The 15,530-nt window shown below is 39.8% G+C and overlaps 1 protein-coding gene across 10 annotated transcripts in view; it reads right to left on the bottom strand.

The window, feature by feature from the left end:
- Positions 1 to 15,530, bottom strand: part of CHRDL1 (chordin like 1) — a 135,691-nt gene that overhangs the window by 26,392 nt on the left and 93,769 nt on the right. The window lies entirely within an intron of this gene.

Here is a 15,530-nt window from a genome sequence, read left to right on the forward strand (position 1 = left end):
TTCTAGACTAATTGCTTTTAGGGTAAAGATTCTACTTTCAGCCTTGAGAAAGGCAAATGCACAACAGATATGGATATTCCTCAGCTAATTAAATATAAAAAAATAAGAGAATAATCTCCAAAAATATTGCCTTGTGTTATCTATGTCCAAGTAAGCAGATGGGAAGAGCTTAGTCTTAGAGATATTTGCATCACTCTAAATGAGTACTATTTGTGTGTGTGTGTGAGAGAGAGAGAGAGAGAGAGAGAGAGAGAGAGAGAGTGTGTGTGTGTGTGTGTACCTGGTTGAAAATAAACCCAATATCTATTCAATCATATATCTCATGGGATAACAAGGAATACAAAAATATATAAACATTAAGAATTTTCTACCCTAATTAATCTCCCAAAATTTTGAAACCTAACTCTAATGAGTAACATGTTACTGGTTCAAGTACTTTTACTGGTTTAGGGCTGGTAAAAGACCTCAAAATTCATTTGATACCAATATTATCACTGAGCAGTGACATAAAACAAAGCATGGCTTTAACCCTCCATGATTCAAAGATCATCTCTTGGAAAAAAATTATGAATGTTGAAGACTTAACTGTGATTTCTAGGTTTATCTTCCTAAAACACTACTTTGACTATATAATGGTATCGTTTTCTGATCAAAAAAATATCCTCAGTAGGTTCCCATGTAGGACTGTCTATAATCAGCCCCCACCTCATCTTTACTGAACATCTACCTCCTATCCAACTATCTTAGCTACTCTACAATGAAATCCCTTTGACCTCCTTACTCTTCAGTGAACCTGTGGCTCCCATTCTTGCTTCCATGGTTCTGCTCATATTATTCTTCTGAAATTACCTTCCCATCTCCCACACCTCAGAACTCCTGTATGACTATGAAAAACATTCAGGTTTTCCTCTTCTACAAAGCTTTCTTCAAGTACTCTTACATATTTCTTATTGCCTAAAGGACTTAGGTCCTTATAGTCAAAACTGTGGTTTTCCTAGTAGTTATGTACAGATGTGAGAGTTGGACAATAAAGACGGCTGAGTGCCAAAGAATTGGTATTTTTGAATTGTGATGCCAGAGAAGCCTCTTGAGAGTCCCGTGGACTGCAAGGAGATCCAAATCAGTCAATCCTAAAGGAGATCAGTCCTGAATATTCATTGGAAGGACTGATGCTGAAGCTGAAGCTCCAGTACTTTGGCTACCTGATGTGAAGTGCCGACTAATTGGAAAAGACCTTGATCCTGGGAAAGATTGAAGGCAAAAGGAGTAGAGGGTGGCACAGAATGAGATGGTTAGATAGCATTACCAACTCAATGGACATGAACTTGAGCAAACTCCAGGAGATAGTGGAGGACAGGGAAGTCTGGCATGCTGTAGTCCATGGGGTCACAAAGAGTCAGACATGACTTAATGACTGCACAATTAAAGGACTTAGCATCCTGTAGCTTTAGAGATGTATAGGACTTCATCTATTTTGAAAATTTGTCCAACAGTTCCATTTAACAGGTGGAGAAACCAAGGCTCAGAGAGGGCAAGGAGCCATTCACTCATATAATCAGTTGACGACAGCTAACACCCCGAATTCCAGATTTCCCTGCTCCCAAATAAGTGTATTCATTCTATAAGGACCTGTCCTTTTTATTATTTGTGTTATTCATGGATGTATCACCATGATCTATAACAGTACCTGATACATAATAGTCACTCAATAAATACTCATCAAATGATGGAATTAGGAAATCTTCTTTGACCACCTATTTAAAATTTCAAATACCCTCTGATACTTCTTACCACCATCTTTGATTTTCCATTCTAAGACTCAAGAGTATCTTGTGGTATATGTATTTTATTTCTTGTCTGCTTTCTCCTACTAAAATTCTCCTATGAGAACAAGGGTTTTTGTCTATCATGTTCCCTGATGTAACCAACCCCAGCACCTAGACCAGGGCTGGGCATGTAGTTAGTACATACTCAATTTCTTGAATGAATGAATACTAAAATACTTTACAATATTTTCTGCTGTTAAATGTTTCCTGAGCCTGCCTCGTTTCCCTAAAGAGAATGCAAATCCCTAAAGAGACCATGTCTCAGACCTCCCTCTGTGTTGCCTACATCACTGGTTCTCAAAGTGTGGTCTCCAGATCAGCAACATCAGCATAAATTGGGAACTTGTGAGAAATGCAATATTTTGGATCCCACCCTGTACCTAGTAAGTCAGAAGTTCTGGGGTGGGGGTCAGTGATCTGGTACACATCAGATGCTCAGTTTATTCACTGAATTGAACTTCAAACATACAGAATTAAGTGCTTAGCCAATAGCAGACTTACCTCTTCCTGGTTATTCCATGTCTGAGTAAAGATAGCAGACAAAGACCACATGCAGACTCTTTGGAAACCATAACTAACCTTGTAAAAGTGAAGATGCTTGCACCTTTGTTTATATAAAAAAATAATGCCTAAGTCACAATGGCCATCATTAAAAAGTCTACAAATATTAAATGTTGGAGAGGATGTGGAGAAAAGGGAACCCTCTTATACAGTTGATGGGAATGTAAATTGGTGTAGCCACTATAAAAACCAGTATGGAGGTTCCTCAAAAAACTAAAAATATAGTCACCATATGATCTAGCAATCTCACTCCTGGGCATTTACCTGGATAAAGCTATAATTTGAGAAGATACATGAAACCCTATGTTCATAGCAGCACTATTTACAATAGTCAAGACATGGAAACAACCTAAATGTCCATCAACAGATGAATGGATAAAGAAGATGAGGTACACATATACAATGGAATATGAGTCATAAAATAAGAATAAAATCATACCATTTGTGGCAACATGGATGGACCTAGAGATTATCAGACTAAGCAAAATAAGTCAGAAAGAGGAAGACAGATACCATACGGTATCACTGTTATGTGAAATATAAAATGCAACACAAACGAACATATTTATGAAACAGAAATAGATTCACAGACGGGGAACAGACTTGTGGTTGCCAAGGTGGAGGGAGCTAGGGGACAGAAAGATTGGGATTTTGAGATTAGCAGATACAAACAGTATATATAGGGTAGATAAACAACAAAGTTCTACTGTATATCATGGGGTACTATATCCAATATCTTAAGATAAACCATGAAAAGAATGTGAAAAGGAATATATGCTGTGCTGTGCTTAGTTGCTCAGTCATGTCCCACTCTGTGACCCTATGGACTGTAGCCTGCCAGACTCCTCTGTCCACGAGATTCTCCAGGCAAGAATACTGGAATGGGTTCCTCTTCCAGTGGATCTTCCACACCCAGGGATTGAATCCAGGTCTCCTGCATTGCAGGTGGATTCTTTACCATCTGAGCCATGACTATAACTGAATCACTTTGCTGTATAGCAGAAATTAGCGCAACATGGTAAATCAACTGTAAATCACCTTCAATAACATTTTTTAAAAAGAAAAAAGTAACTCCCCAAAGTCAGTTAACATATATTGAATGCTTCTTGGGTAGAGAACTTGATACTAAGTCAGAAGGAGAAGGCAAATCAGGGCTGGACCCTTCCCTCAAGACATTTACAACCTGTTTGGAGGTGACAGGTAACCAATATGGAAATCAGATGAACCTAAACACACAAACAGAGTAACAACTGGAAAGGCAAATGGAATATATATGCTTAGGAGATATCAATTGTGTGGAGTGAACAGTCAGATGTAATCATGGAAACCATCCCCAAAGAATTGTTAAGTCATGTTTTTAGAAGTAGATATTGCAGAGTATAAGGGCTTCCCTGGTGCCTTAGAAGTAAAGAATCCACCTGCAATGCAGGGTTCGATCCCTGGGTCAGGAAGATCCCCTGGAGAAGGAAAGGGCAACTCACTCCAGTATTCTTAGCTGGGAATCCCATGGACAGAGGAGCCTGGCAGGCTACAGTCCATGGGGTCACAAAAGAGTCGGACATGACTGAGCAACTAAACACAACAACTGCAGGTTATAAACAGACAGTCACATGGGCAGAAGGGATTGCCAACTGGAGGAAATGGCATTTGTAAAGGATTGGAGTTTTGGAAATAGAAAGTCACATAGTGGACACAGCAAGCAAGGTGTGGCTTTAGTGGAAGCTTCAGAAGTGAAACAAGAGAAATGGGGCTGGTGGAGAGAGAAAAAAGGAGGGGGGGGGGATGGGTTGTTGAGATAACTGGGTTGTAAATATTTCTCGTGAAACTTCAAAGAGAGACTAAAGCATTCACATTTGATTGTGTTACCATTTTTTATGTAGAGGTGCCTATGGTAAAAGTAATATTTGTGGAAGCTTATCCTGGCAAGGGGGTGTTGACTGGTTGGGGAGCAATTAGAATCTGGGAGGCCAACCAGGAGGCTGTTGTAGTAATATGTAATAGGCCATGAGAATTGAGAAAACAGCAAAGAAGGGGTGAATCATACTACTGCAGATAACATGTAAATTATAAGACCCCGAGGGAAGATTTGATAATGGAAGAGGAAGGCAAAGGAGAAAGTATAAAATGACATTAGGGTTGCAAGTCAGGAGAGCTGGGGTATGACACTGCTCTTGACAGTGACTGAGTGGGAATGCACTTGGATTTACTTGTTACATTTTGGCTGGCAGTGCTGGGTCAAAGTCATGTCCTGAGCCAAATGAAAATATGGGACCAGAGAGAAGATTTGAAACCAGGAAAGATTTGCCAGCAAAATGGCAAAACAAAATGTAAATGCTATAGTATGTGGTTTCAAGCCGAATTGAAGCAGCCAAAAGAGAACAAATTATAAAAGAAAAATGAGAGAGTAGCTCTCCTCATCATGTGCCCTTTTTAAATGTAGATTTAATGATTGGTATTGACATGAAATGTTTATTCAGTATGACCTTCTAAGAAGTTCAAGTTATTATACTTAGACCCTAGAGTCTTAAAAAGGCTTTTAAAGAGGGTCTTTAAATACTTCATAGTCCAGACAGAATCTTAAAGCAATATAGAAGCATACAGTCCCTGTTAAATAAGCAGAGAGGCAAGATGGCAAAGCAATGAGACAAGTCAATTATCATGCAGACTATTAAATATGCTGTAATACAAGTTCAGATAAATGTGGCATAACCACCTAAGCATTTGCAGACAGTTATATGTACCTAAATTTGAATGATTTCACTTCATTTAAAACTACTGGAGCCATTACTTGTGTGTGTGTGTGTGTGTGTGTGTGTGTTCATGTCTGTATTCTCAAGTAGGAACTACAAACTACTGGTATTTTTGTTGCCTTTGAGCTTTCAAAATCTTCAAAATGGCATTCTCTATGCTAGAATGCTCTATTGTTGTTGCTGTTTAGTCGCTCAGTCATGTCTGACTCTTTTACAACCCCATGGACTGAAGCCCACCAGGCTTCTCTATCCATGGGATTCTCCAGGTCAAGAATACTGGAGTGGGTTGCCATTCCTTTCTCCAAGTGATCTTCCTAACTGAGGAATCAACCCTTGTCTCCTACTTGGCAGGCGGATTCTTTACCACTGAGCTACTTGGGAAGCCCAGAATGTTCTATAAGTAGCCCCTAAAGGTTTCAACATTTTAATTATTCTATATATGAAACAAAGCTAAATAGTTAAATTTGAATTATCTTCTTAGATGTTCACATCAGTGGTGTTTTAGACTGGGGTGGGGTCTATCTAGAGAGCTGAAAATAGGTTTGTCCATTTAAATCTTAAATATTTCACCTTAGATGTATCTAAGAGACAAGGACATAAAAGAAAAAAGTAGGCACCAAAGCCCCCAAAACCTATTTCGTTGCCTTTTTCCTTAATTCACTGGACAAATTGAGTAAGAGGAAGCTTCTTTTTTCAGCCAAGGCTTTAAAAAAAAAAACAACAAAAAAAAAACAGTGATTCTAATGGAGACAGATGGATCCTAGTTAATTCCGAGAAGCACCAAGATGTAATTTTAACCAATTTTTAAAACCAAAATGAAAAACAACTCTAGTGTACTGTATGTCAAACAATATTCATTTAACCTTAAAAGCCACATGTGTTGTTTATTCAAACCTCAATTATACTCTGAGTGGTACCCTATGGAGATGGAATGGCTTGGCTTTCTGGTAATGAGAGAAATGGAGAACAAGCATTTGAAAAATGGTCAAGAGCTAGGCTAAAATTCAGACTGTTTATAACTCCCATTGCTCCTATTAATCTCTGATTGGTCAGAGCAGGTCACAGAAGTAAACCTTGTCTTCTCAAAAGGACCAAGTATACAATGAGATTATGAGATACCCATGAAGATAAACCTCAGACAGCAAAACTACGCCAGCATGTGGCCACTTCTGAACCACACTCATCACAAATAGGGTGCCCATAGATTCTCATTTATCTGGGACAGCTCAGTTTTATGTCTGTTTTGCTGGCAGGCATAATTGTTAAGACTGCTTCTTTCACTTTCAAAAGTGTCTTGGTTGGGATGATAAATTCCATGGTTACTCTAATCATAAGGCAAATAGAAATTGTAAATGAATTTCCAAGACAAGGGGAAATGATCTCCATGACAAGGAAAACTGATCTCTGTATTTTCCGAAGAACACGTTGAAATCAGCAGAATCAAGGCAATAACTAAGGGTTTTTGAGGAAAAGTGGGAGTAAGTAGAGGAAAAAAACTGATCGTGAAATCTCCAGGTAACTATGTACCAGGTTCCCTGGTGGGCCACTTTATAACCAGTGCTCAACACCCAAACTGGAGATTAAAAAGAGAATGGAAGCAGATGACTTGGTTGGGGGGGGTGGGGAGCTACTACCAAATATCTAATTCTACAAATTTGTTGGTGAGGGAGCAAGTGTGCTCTAGTGTCTCATAAGTGGACAGTCATTTTTAAAAATCTTCTTATTTTGTATTGGGGTATAGCCCATTAACAAACAATGGTGTGACAGTTTCAGATGCACAGTGAAGGGACTTAGCCATACATATACATATATCCATTCTCCCCCAAACCCCACTCCCATCCAGGCTGAGACATAACATTGAGCAGAGTCCCCTGTACTATACAGTAGGTCCTTGTTGGTTACCCATTTTAAATATAGCAGTGGCCACATGCCCATCCTAAACTCCCTAACCATCCCTTCCCCCCACCCTTCCCCCCTGGGAAGCATAAGCTCATTCTCTAAGTCTGAGTCTGTTTCTGTTTTGTAAATGAGTTCATTTGTATCATTTCTTTTTAGATACCACATATGAGGGATGTCATATATCTTTCTTTGACTTATTTCACTCAGTATGACAATCTCTAAATCCATCAATGTTGCATGAAATGGCATTATTTCATTCTTTGTAATGGCTGAGTAATATTCCACTGTATATGTACCACATCTTCTTTATCCATTACTCTTGGACAGTCCTTTTTTTTTTTTTTTTTTTTAGAAAATACCTTGCTGTCAAATAAAGCACTTAATTGTTTGGGCTGTCAATTTTAAGCTCTTAGCACTTTAAACAAAATACCTGCTCGAGAAATACTAAGACACAGACAAGGAGGGAACTCCTGGCACCAGTGGCAAGCCAAATCAGAAGGGGAGTACAAAAGTATTATCCAGAAAAATCAGAAATGTCTGTTTTTTTAAAAAACTGTATTGTGAGAATGTGCATGTGTTTGCAGGAAGGCATCATAAAAGAGGGAATAATGAAACTTAGACATGGCCCATGACCCACATTCTGCTCTTTCAATGGAGATGTGATTAAACAGATCAATGTTTATGGTTAGAAATGGGGTCTTTACATCCCAGGGTAGTCCCAATGACTCTTCTGGAAGTGTTAGTATATCTAGCCGTTGGGAGCAGAGAAATCACAAAGTCTGCTCCTCCCAGTAGCCTCAGACTTAAGAGTCCCTGAAGTTGCTTCACACCCTCAACCTGAGAGGCAGCATAGTAATAATGGCAAAGAAAACAGCCTGGAGTCAGACCACCTGGGTCCAAATCCTGACTCTGCCCCTTCTCACCTGTGTGACTTTGAGCACATGAATGAACCCATCTGTGCTTCAGTTTCCTTCTTTATAAAATGGAGACAATAATACCTACCCATATGGTTGTAAGGATGAAATGAATTAGTATATGCAAAGAGCTTAGGACAGTGCCTAGCACACTGTGTTATATGTGTTAGCTATTATCCACCCTCCCTCTTCTTCCTATCCTTTCCCTCTATTTCTTCTTTCTTCTTCTCAAGAGTAGCCCACACATGGGGAAAACCCAACTTAAGGAACCTTCACACGTGTGCTTCCCAATGGCTCAGAGGGTAAAGAATCCGCCTGCGATGCAGGAGACAGGAGACATGGGTTTGATCCTTGGGTCAGGAAGATTCCCTGGAGGAAAGCATGGCTACTCACTCTAGTATTCTTGCCTGGAGAATCCCATGGACAGAGGAGCCTGGCGGGCTACAGTCTATGGGGTTGCAAAGAGTCAGACATGACTGAGTGACTAAGGACACACGCACAAGTGTGCAATGTATTTAACAAAAGAAAGCACCTGTATTTTTTAAAAAATGAAGCCTAACAGAAAATTTATGTCCACACATAGAAAGGGAACAATTTCATTTCTAAAGCCAGGGTCCTGGAGACACCAAAAAATAAAAATGGCTGCACACAGCCATTTTTCATTCCTTCAGCTCGTTCCTTCTAAACTAATGATTAGATTCTCTCATCATTATGCTAGTACCTTCTCCCTTTTCATTTTTATTTATAAAAGGAGTCTGCATTTTAATTAAACCTCTTTTTCTCTCTTTGCTTAAAGTAATGTATGAGAGGACAGATAACTGCTCCTATGAGAGGCAGTGCAAATTACATAGTCATAAAGTTGAGTGGTAAAAATTCAAGTACCCAAATAGAGTCCTGTGCTACCACCTTCAAAAATGGAAAATAACGAGCAGGATGGAAGAAGGAAACTTAGTGATCTACCATTGTTTACTGCCTGGTTAACCTGGAAATGAAAAGCAATCAGTTTAGGGTCCTTCTTCTTTCCATGAATACCACTTTGGCTTCCTGGCCCCATCCAAAGAGGACTGGACTACCTGGTGGGAGCAGAAGATGTGGGTCTGACTTTAATGGCCAAAAACAAGGAAAAAGTGGATGGAGTCATTTCAACAATTAGCTTATACCAACTGGATAATTATATCAAATGTTCACTTTGCCTGGGTCACGGAGACCTGGACTTTATAAATTCTTACAGTTACAGTGTAGTGTTCGAATATGATTCCTCTGCCTAACATCACTCTTCTTTCTGATGTTTCTTTTTCCTCTGTTTATACTGTCAGTTAACAAATCAGATTAACTTCCACAATCGTTGAAGTCTAAGTGTTCACGAAGTCTATTCTAATGAGAGTAATGGGTATACCTAGTAATGTGTTTCTGAGCAGTCATGGTATATCCTTTGAAGCAGTCAGAAGGACAAGGCTGAAAGAAGAGTGGCTTTAACCACCCATGAAGAAATAATTGCTCTGAAATGCTTCACTGGGAATTTCTTATTTTTATTGTAGAACCAGACTCATAATACACATGAAAAACCCTCCAGCCCAGCAATGGGATGGGGCATTATTGACCTTGACAGGATACCCCAGATGGCCAATTAGGAATCATCACTATTAATTTGTTAAACTCAGTATGAAAGTCAATGCTGTCCCATCCACTGTCTGAGGGCTTTCTGTCTAAAAGAAACATTCTAGACATAAAAGACATGCCAAGAAGGAACATGACGACTTCAGAGCACTGGGAGTCCTGGGATTGTCAGCAAGGATGTGAAGATGAATTCTGACCACAGGGGATGGAAAGAGAACAAAAACCACCTGAAAGTTTCCATGGAAGAAGAGAGCTTCCAGTTGGTGTTTAGAAGAGGAGCAGTAGACAAGGATAGAAAATCTCTAAGATAGTCCCATGTTCATGAACATGAATGATTCACTTTTGAAAAGGAATTGCTAGTGGTGGTCAAACTCTTCTACAGCTATGAAAAGATCGAGTGTTTCAATACATTTTGAAGTTTAGGCAAGAACATACAATCACAAAAATTATTGAGTTATTTTTAATTTTTTTAAAGCAGTGTTTTGCATTAGCAATGCTTCCTTCCTACCATTATGACCAGGAGATGGGAGTGTTTCTGCAGAAAATGTGGGCAAAAAGAAAATGAGATCCTGACTGATATGTAAGGATCTATATTTAGAGTTGTTATTTTCTCTCATTTCCTTTGATTTCGAAAACTTTGAAAATTTTGGTAGATTTTTATGATGTTAAAAAATGAAATAGCTCATTTACCACTTCCCTCAAGATCTCTGGGCTCAGCGAAGATGGCATCTGAGGTGTAATTTTGCTGCTTTTTGGAAATAGAAATCAAGAGTCTTTTAGGTAAAATGGCAGATGTCTTGAACACTGACAAATTGCTTTTAAACAATTGCTTCCAGTTTCAGTTACCATGAAGGAGTTAGTAAAAATATCTCAATTTCATAAAAAGAGATTCAATTTTCACCTGGGCTAACTGGAGATGTATTAGATAAATGAGCTTGGGTTGAGTAAGTTGTAAGATCAGTCATTTCTCCTGCCTCCCTAGGCAGGACTACACTTTAAGTGCTTGCCAAAAGCTTTACATAATTGTGGCTCTCTTTCCTGTTAGCAAATCCATCACAAGTTATATGCTTAGTACTATGCTAGGGGCAAAAGAGGAAGAAGATGGTCCTTTCCTCATAGAACTTCCCAGTTGAGGAGCCAAGACCCATTAAACAGTGAATAATAATGTGAAAATGTCAAAGTGTTAGTCACTCAGTCATGTCCAACTCTTTGTGACTCCATAGACTATAACCCACCAGGCTCCTCTGTCCACGGAATTCTCCAGGCACGAATACTGGAGTGGGTTTCCATTTCCTTCTCCAGGGGATTTTCCTGACCCAGGGATCAAACCTGGGTCTCCTGCTGCTGTTCCTACAACCTGACCAAGCCCTGGAAGTGGTCAAAGAAGGAGACCAATGAGGACTAGAATGATCAGGTAAGGCTATTTAAATGAGATGCATGCAGCACTATTTACTATAGCCAGAACACAGAAGCAACCTAGATGTCTATTGACAGGTGAATGAATAAAGAAGATGTAGTATAGATATACAATGGAATATTACTCAGCCATAAAAAGAAATGAATTTCAGTGAGTTCTAGTGAGATGGATGAACCTAGACCCTGTTATACAGAGTGAAATAAGTTAGAAAGAGAAAAATAAATATCATATATTAATGCATATATACGGAATCTAGAAAAATAGTATTGATGCAGGGAAGGAATGGAGACACAGATGTACAGAACAGACTTGTGGACACAAGTCCCCCACACAAGACGGGGAGGGAGAGAGTGGGACGAATGGACAAAATAGAATCAACATATATACACTATCATATCATGTGTAAAATGCATAGCTGGTGAGAAGTTGCTGTATAACACAGGGAGCCCATCCTGGTGCTCTGTGATGACGTAGAGGGGTGCGGGGGGAGGGGAGGGAAGCTCAAGAGAGAGGAGATATATGTATAATTATGGCCCATTCACATTGTTGTATGGCAGAAACTAACACAACATTGTAAAAATTAAAATAATAATAATAAAAGAGCTGCAACTTCAGCTGGGGTCTTGAAAGATGGGCAGGATCCTAATTGATAAAAGAGGAGTAGGAAACTCTTCCAAGCTTGTGGGGATTAAGAGTTAAGAGAGGCACATAACAGGAGGTAGGATCAAGATGGCAGCAGAGGAAGATCCTGAACTCACCTCCCATGGGCATACCAAAACTTCACCTACTTACAGAGCAACCACCTCTGAGAGTGACCTGAAGACTAGCAGAAGATATTTTCCACAACTGAAGATATAAACAAGGAACCACGATGAGACAGGTAAGGGGGTGGAGACTGCCATCTAGTCAGGACCCACACTCTGGCAAGGTGAGAGGGATATAAACATGAATGTCCTGCCCAAGGAGCAAGAGGTCCAAGCTCCACATTGGACCCCTCAGCCCAGGAGTTGTGCACCAGGAAGAAGAGCAAAAGAGCTGGTTTTGAAAACCAGTGGGGTTTACATTCAGGAGAGCTGGAGGGCTGAAGGTGTGTTCAAAAACTCATTCACTCTGAGTAGTAGCAGAGAGGCAGGAGGCAACTGGGACTCCACTGGGAACACAGATGCTGGTGGCAGCCATTTCTGTAAACTCACTCTACTGTGCTGACACTGGCACTGGTAGGCACCATTCTGGAATCCTCCCTCTAGCCTATTACCACTGGGGACTGCCCAATCTACCAGTGTACCCATAGCAGTCATGAGCCACCAGGTCCCACAACCAGGCGTGCCTGGGGCCTGCCCTACCCACCAGTGTACCCACAGCATTAAACTCAAAATGTGTTAAATACTTAAATGTAAGACCTGATATCATAAAACTTGTAGAAGAAAACATAGGCAGCATGCTGTTTGACATTAGTCTTAGCAATATTTTTCAGATCAATCTCATTAGGCAAGGGGCTTCCTGGTGGGATATGAGTGAAATAGGCAAAGGGAATGAAGGGGTACAAACTTTCAGTTACAGAATAAGTCACAGAGATATAATGTACCACATAGGGAATATAGTCAATAATATTGTAATAACTTTGCATGGTGATAGATGGTTACTATTTTGGTGATCAATGCATAATGTATATGAATGTTGAACACTTAGAAACAAATATAATATTGCATGTAAAAAAGAAGGGCATATGACAGGGCTGAAGGTGGGGAGGACATGGCATATTATAAAAAGAGAAGTGCCAGTCTAGAGGAGAAAGTGTGTGTGTTGGTGTTGAAGAAATGAGGATGGGTAGTGAATTAAGGAAGAGTCCGACTGTTTGACAGAGGACCTTTAAAGATAAGCTACAGAACTCAGATTAGATAATATGGTAAGAAATGGTAAACATGGAACAACACGATCAAGTAGTTCCTTAATATGTGAAGTCTGAACTTGAGTATATGCAGCAGGTACAATGCAAGAAGGACAGTATAGATACTTCTATAAAATAGGGTAAATAGGGTGGCTGGTTTCATAGTGGGATCAGAAGTCACAGATTCTAGGAGGATAGGACTGCTGCCACTTATACCCAGAACTTTTGAGTCAATTCTCCCAAATCCTGGGGGTACAGAGAGCGAAGAGGAATATGGTGTGAGTTGAGGCCAGAGAGATGGTCTTGAGCCTCAGTCAGTTATTGGCTTTTATAACACCTTTCCTTCATAGCATGTGGCATGATTATGATTTCATATTTACTTGTCTCAATATTTGATACATGTCTATCTTCCTCATTAAATTCTATGATGGCTGGTTCCATGCCTGTTTTGTTCACCATGGTATCTCCAGTACTCACACAGTGCCAGGTACTTAGTGGTTGCAAAACAAATGTTTGTTGAATGAAAGAATGTAGATATTTATACTTGGGCTACTCTAAACCTAGAAATGGGCTTCCCAAGCAGTGCTAGTGGTAAAGAGCCCGCCTGCCAGTGCAGGAGACATGAGACGTGGGTTTGATCCCTGGGTCTGGAAGATCCCCTTGGAGGAGGGCACAGCAATCCACTCTGGTATTCTTGCCTGGAGAATCCCATGGACAGAGAAGCCTGGTGGGCTATAGTCCATAGGGTCACACAGAGTCAGACATGACTGAAGCGACTTAGCATGCACCCACACAAGTGCTATGTATGTACACCATCTACCAAATGCAGGCTTGGCTCTCAAAATGCCGATAGCTTACCCCATATATGTCTCCCTTGCTTAACGTCTAAGAACATAGCCTTCCCCTTTGCTTTGGCAAGATAGGCAGAAGACAGGAAGCAGAAATGATAAATGGTGGAAGAAGCTGGGACTGGGTTTGGGTTTAAGGCCTGCCTGCCCAGAATGTGGCCATAGTACAATCTCTGAAGAGTTATTTTTTTTTTCCTGCTGATAAAGTTTCCCTTAAGGTTCCAGTGGCTGTGTGCACTATGCTTCCAGTCTAGATGAGGTTTGCTGAAGTGCCAGCAATGACACACCCTGCCAACACTCTCCTGACTGTCCTAGCCTCAAAGACAAGTCTAAACAATTGAGACTGGGGTTGAGATTCAATCCATGGCTAAGATTGCTGTCTGACCCAGGAAGAAAGGCACACATTAGTGTTTGGTGACAGTGCAGAGACTATTTCAATGGGGTCTTTTATATTAAGGTTTGTAAGTTCAGTGCTCAAAAGGTTATTTCTTCTGCAGTATTTTGCCTGCAATTAGGGCGGCCAACATAGAAGAGAAATGTGTCTGGGTTCCCTGCTGAATGAGTAATATGCTTACACAAGGTATACCTTTGTAAAAACATCATTTCAACAGAAAAAAAAAATAACTAGGTGCTTCAAAAATTAACTTCAAAGGAGATTCAATCACATTATATACAACTGAAAGATGTAAAGACATTAAAGACAGAGAAAAAAGCATCAATTTTATGAAAGTGTAAGATTTAGTCTTGAGAGGGGAAGATGAAAGAGAATGGTTTATTTAGGCTGGAGAAGAGATGGCAAAGAGAGAACTTCATGAATTGTCAAGTGTGTGAAGGGGCAGTACATGATCAGTAACAACTAGCTTTTATCTGTTGCTTCTGAGGACATAACAAAAAGAAAAGAAAATTAAATCATGACAAGAAAACCATTGAGAAGATAGTTAGTCCCAGGATCTGTTGCCATGAGAAGGACTAGAAATAAACTTCTGTATATGTACATTAAGGAAATAAAAAGGCAAGACTATTGGAGATAGCTAAGGTGCAATTCTACTTAACCCCAGGGTAATAAATATAGTCATAATGCACTCACACGTCACTTATTAAGCAATAACTCTTTGCTGGACTTTCTCTTAGCCTTCTGTCATCTCAGTTAATTTTTACAACCTTTCTGTTGGTTGTAGATATCATAATTAGCATTTACACAGCTGAGAGATTCGAGGTCCTGAATGGTTGTGTCTTGCCCAAGATAAAATTACTAGTTGACTGTAGCTCTGCCAGGTCAAAACTATGTCCTCTGGCTTCAGAGCCTATCTGCATTGCACTCTATTGCCTCTTGGATGCAATAATACATCTTTTTGCACTTTCCTTTATCAATTGTTCTTCAGTTTAGATTTCACATTATTTTCCCCAAACAAAATCACCTTAACCTAACAACTGGATTATAGCAATTAGCTGGTTATATTAGTAACCACGTGTACACCTCTGCTAAAAATGGACTCTCTTGGGTGTGCGGAAAAGGGAACCCTTGTATACTATGGATGGAAATGCAAATTGGTACAGCCACTATGGAAAACAGTAGGGAGGTTCCTTAAAAAATCTAAAAGTACAGCTGCCATATGATCCAGAAATTCCATTCCAAGGCATATATCCAGAAAAGAGAAAAACTCTAATTGGAAAAGATGCATACACCCCAATGTACATAGCAGCACTATTTATAATAGCTAAGACATGGAAGCAACCCAAGTGCCCATTGACAGATGATTGGTTTAAGAATATGTGATATAAATACACATATATACATGTATATATACAT

This window comes from Bos indicus, chromosome X, assembly GCF_029378745.1.
Source record: "Bos indicus isolate NIAB-ARS_2022 breed Sahiwal x Tharparkar chromosome X, NIAB-ARS_B.indTharparkar_mat_pri_1.0, whole genome shotgun sequence".
Taxonomy (NCBI): domain Eukaryota; kingdom Metazoa; phylum Chordata; class Mammalia; order Artiodactyla; family Bovidae; genus Bos; species Bos indicus.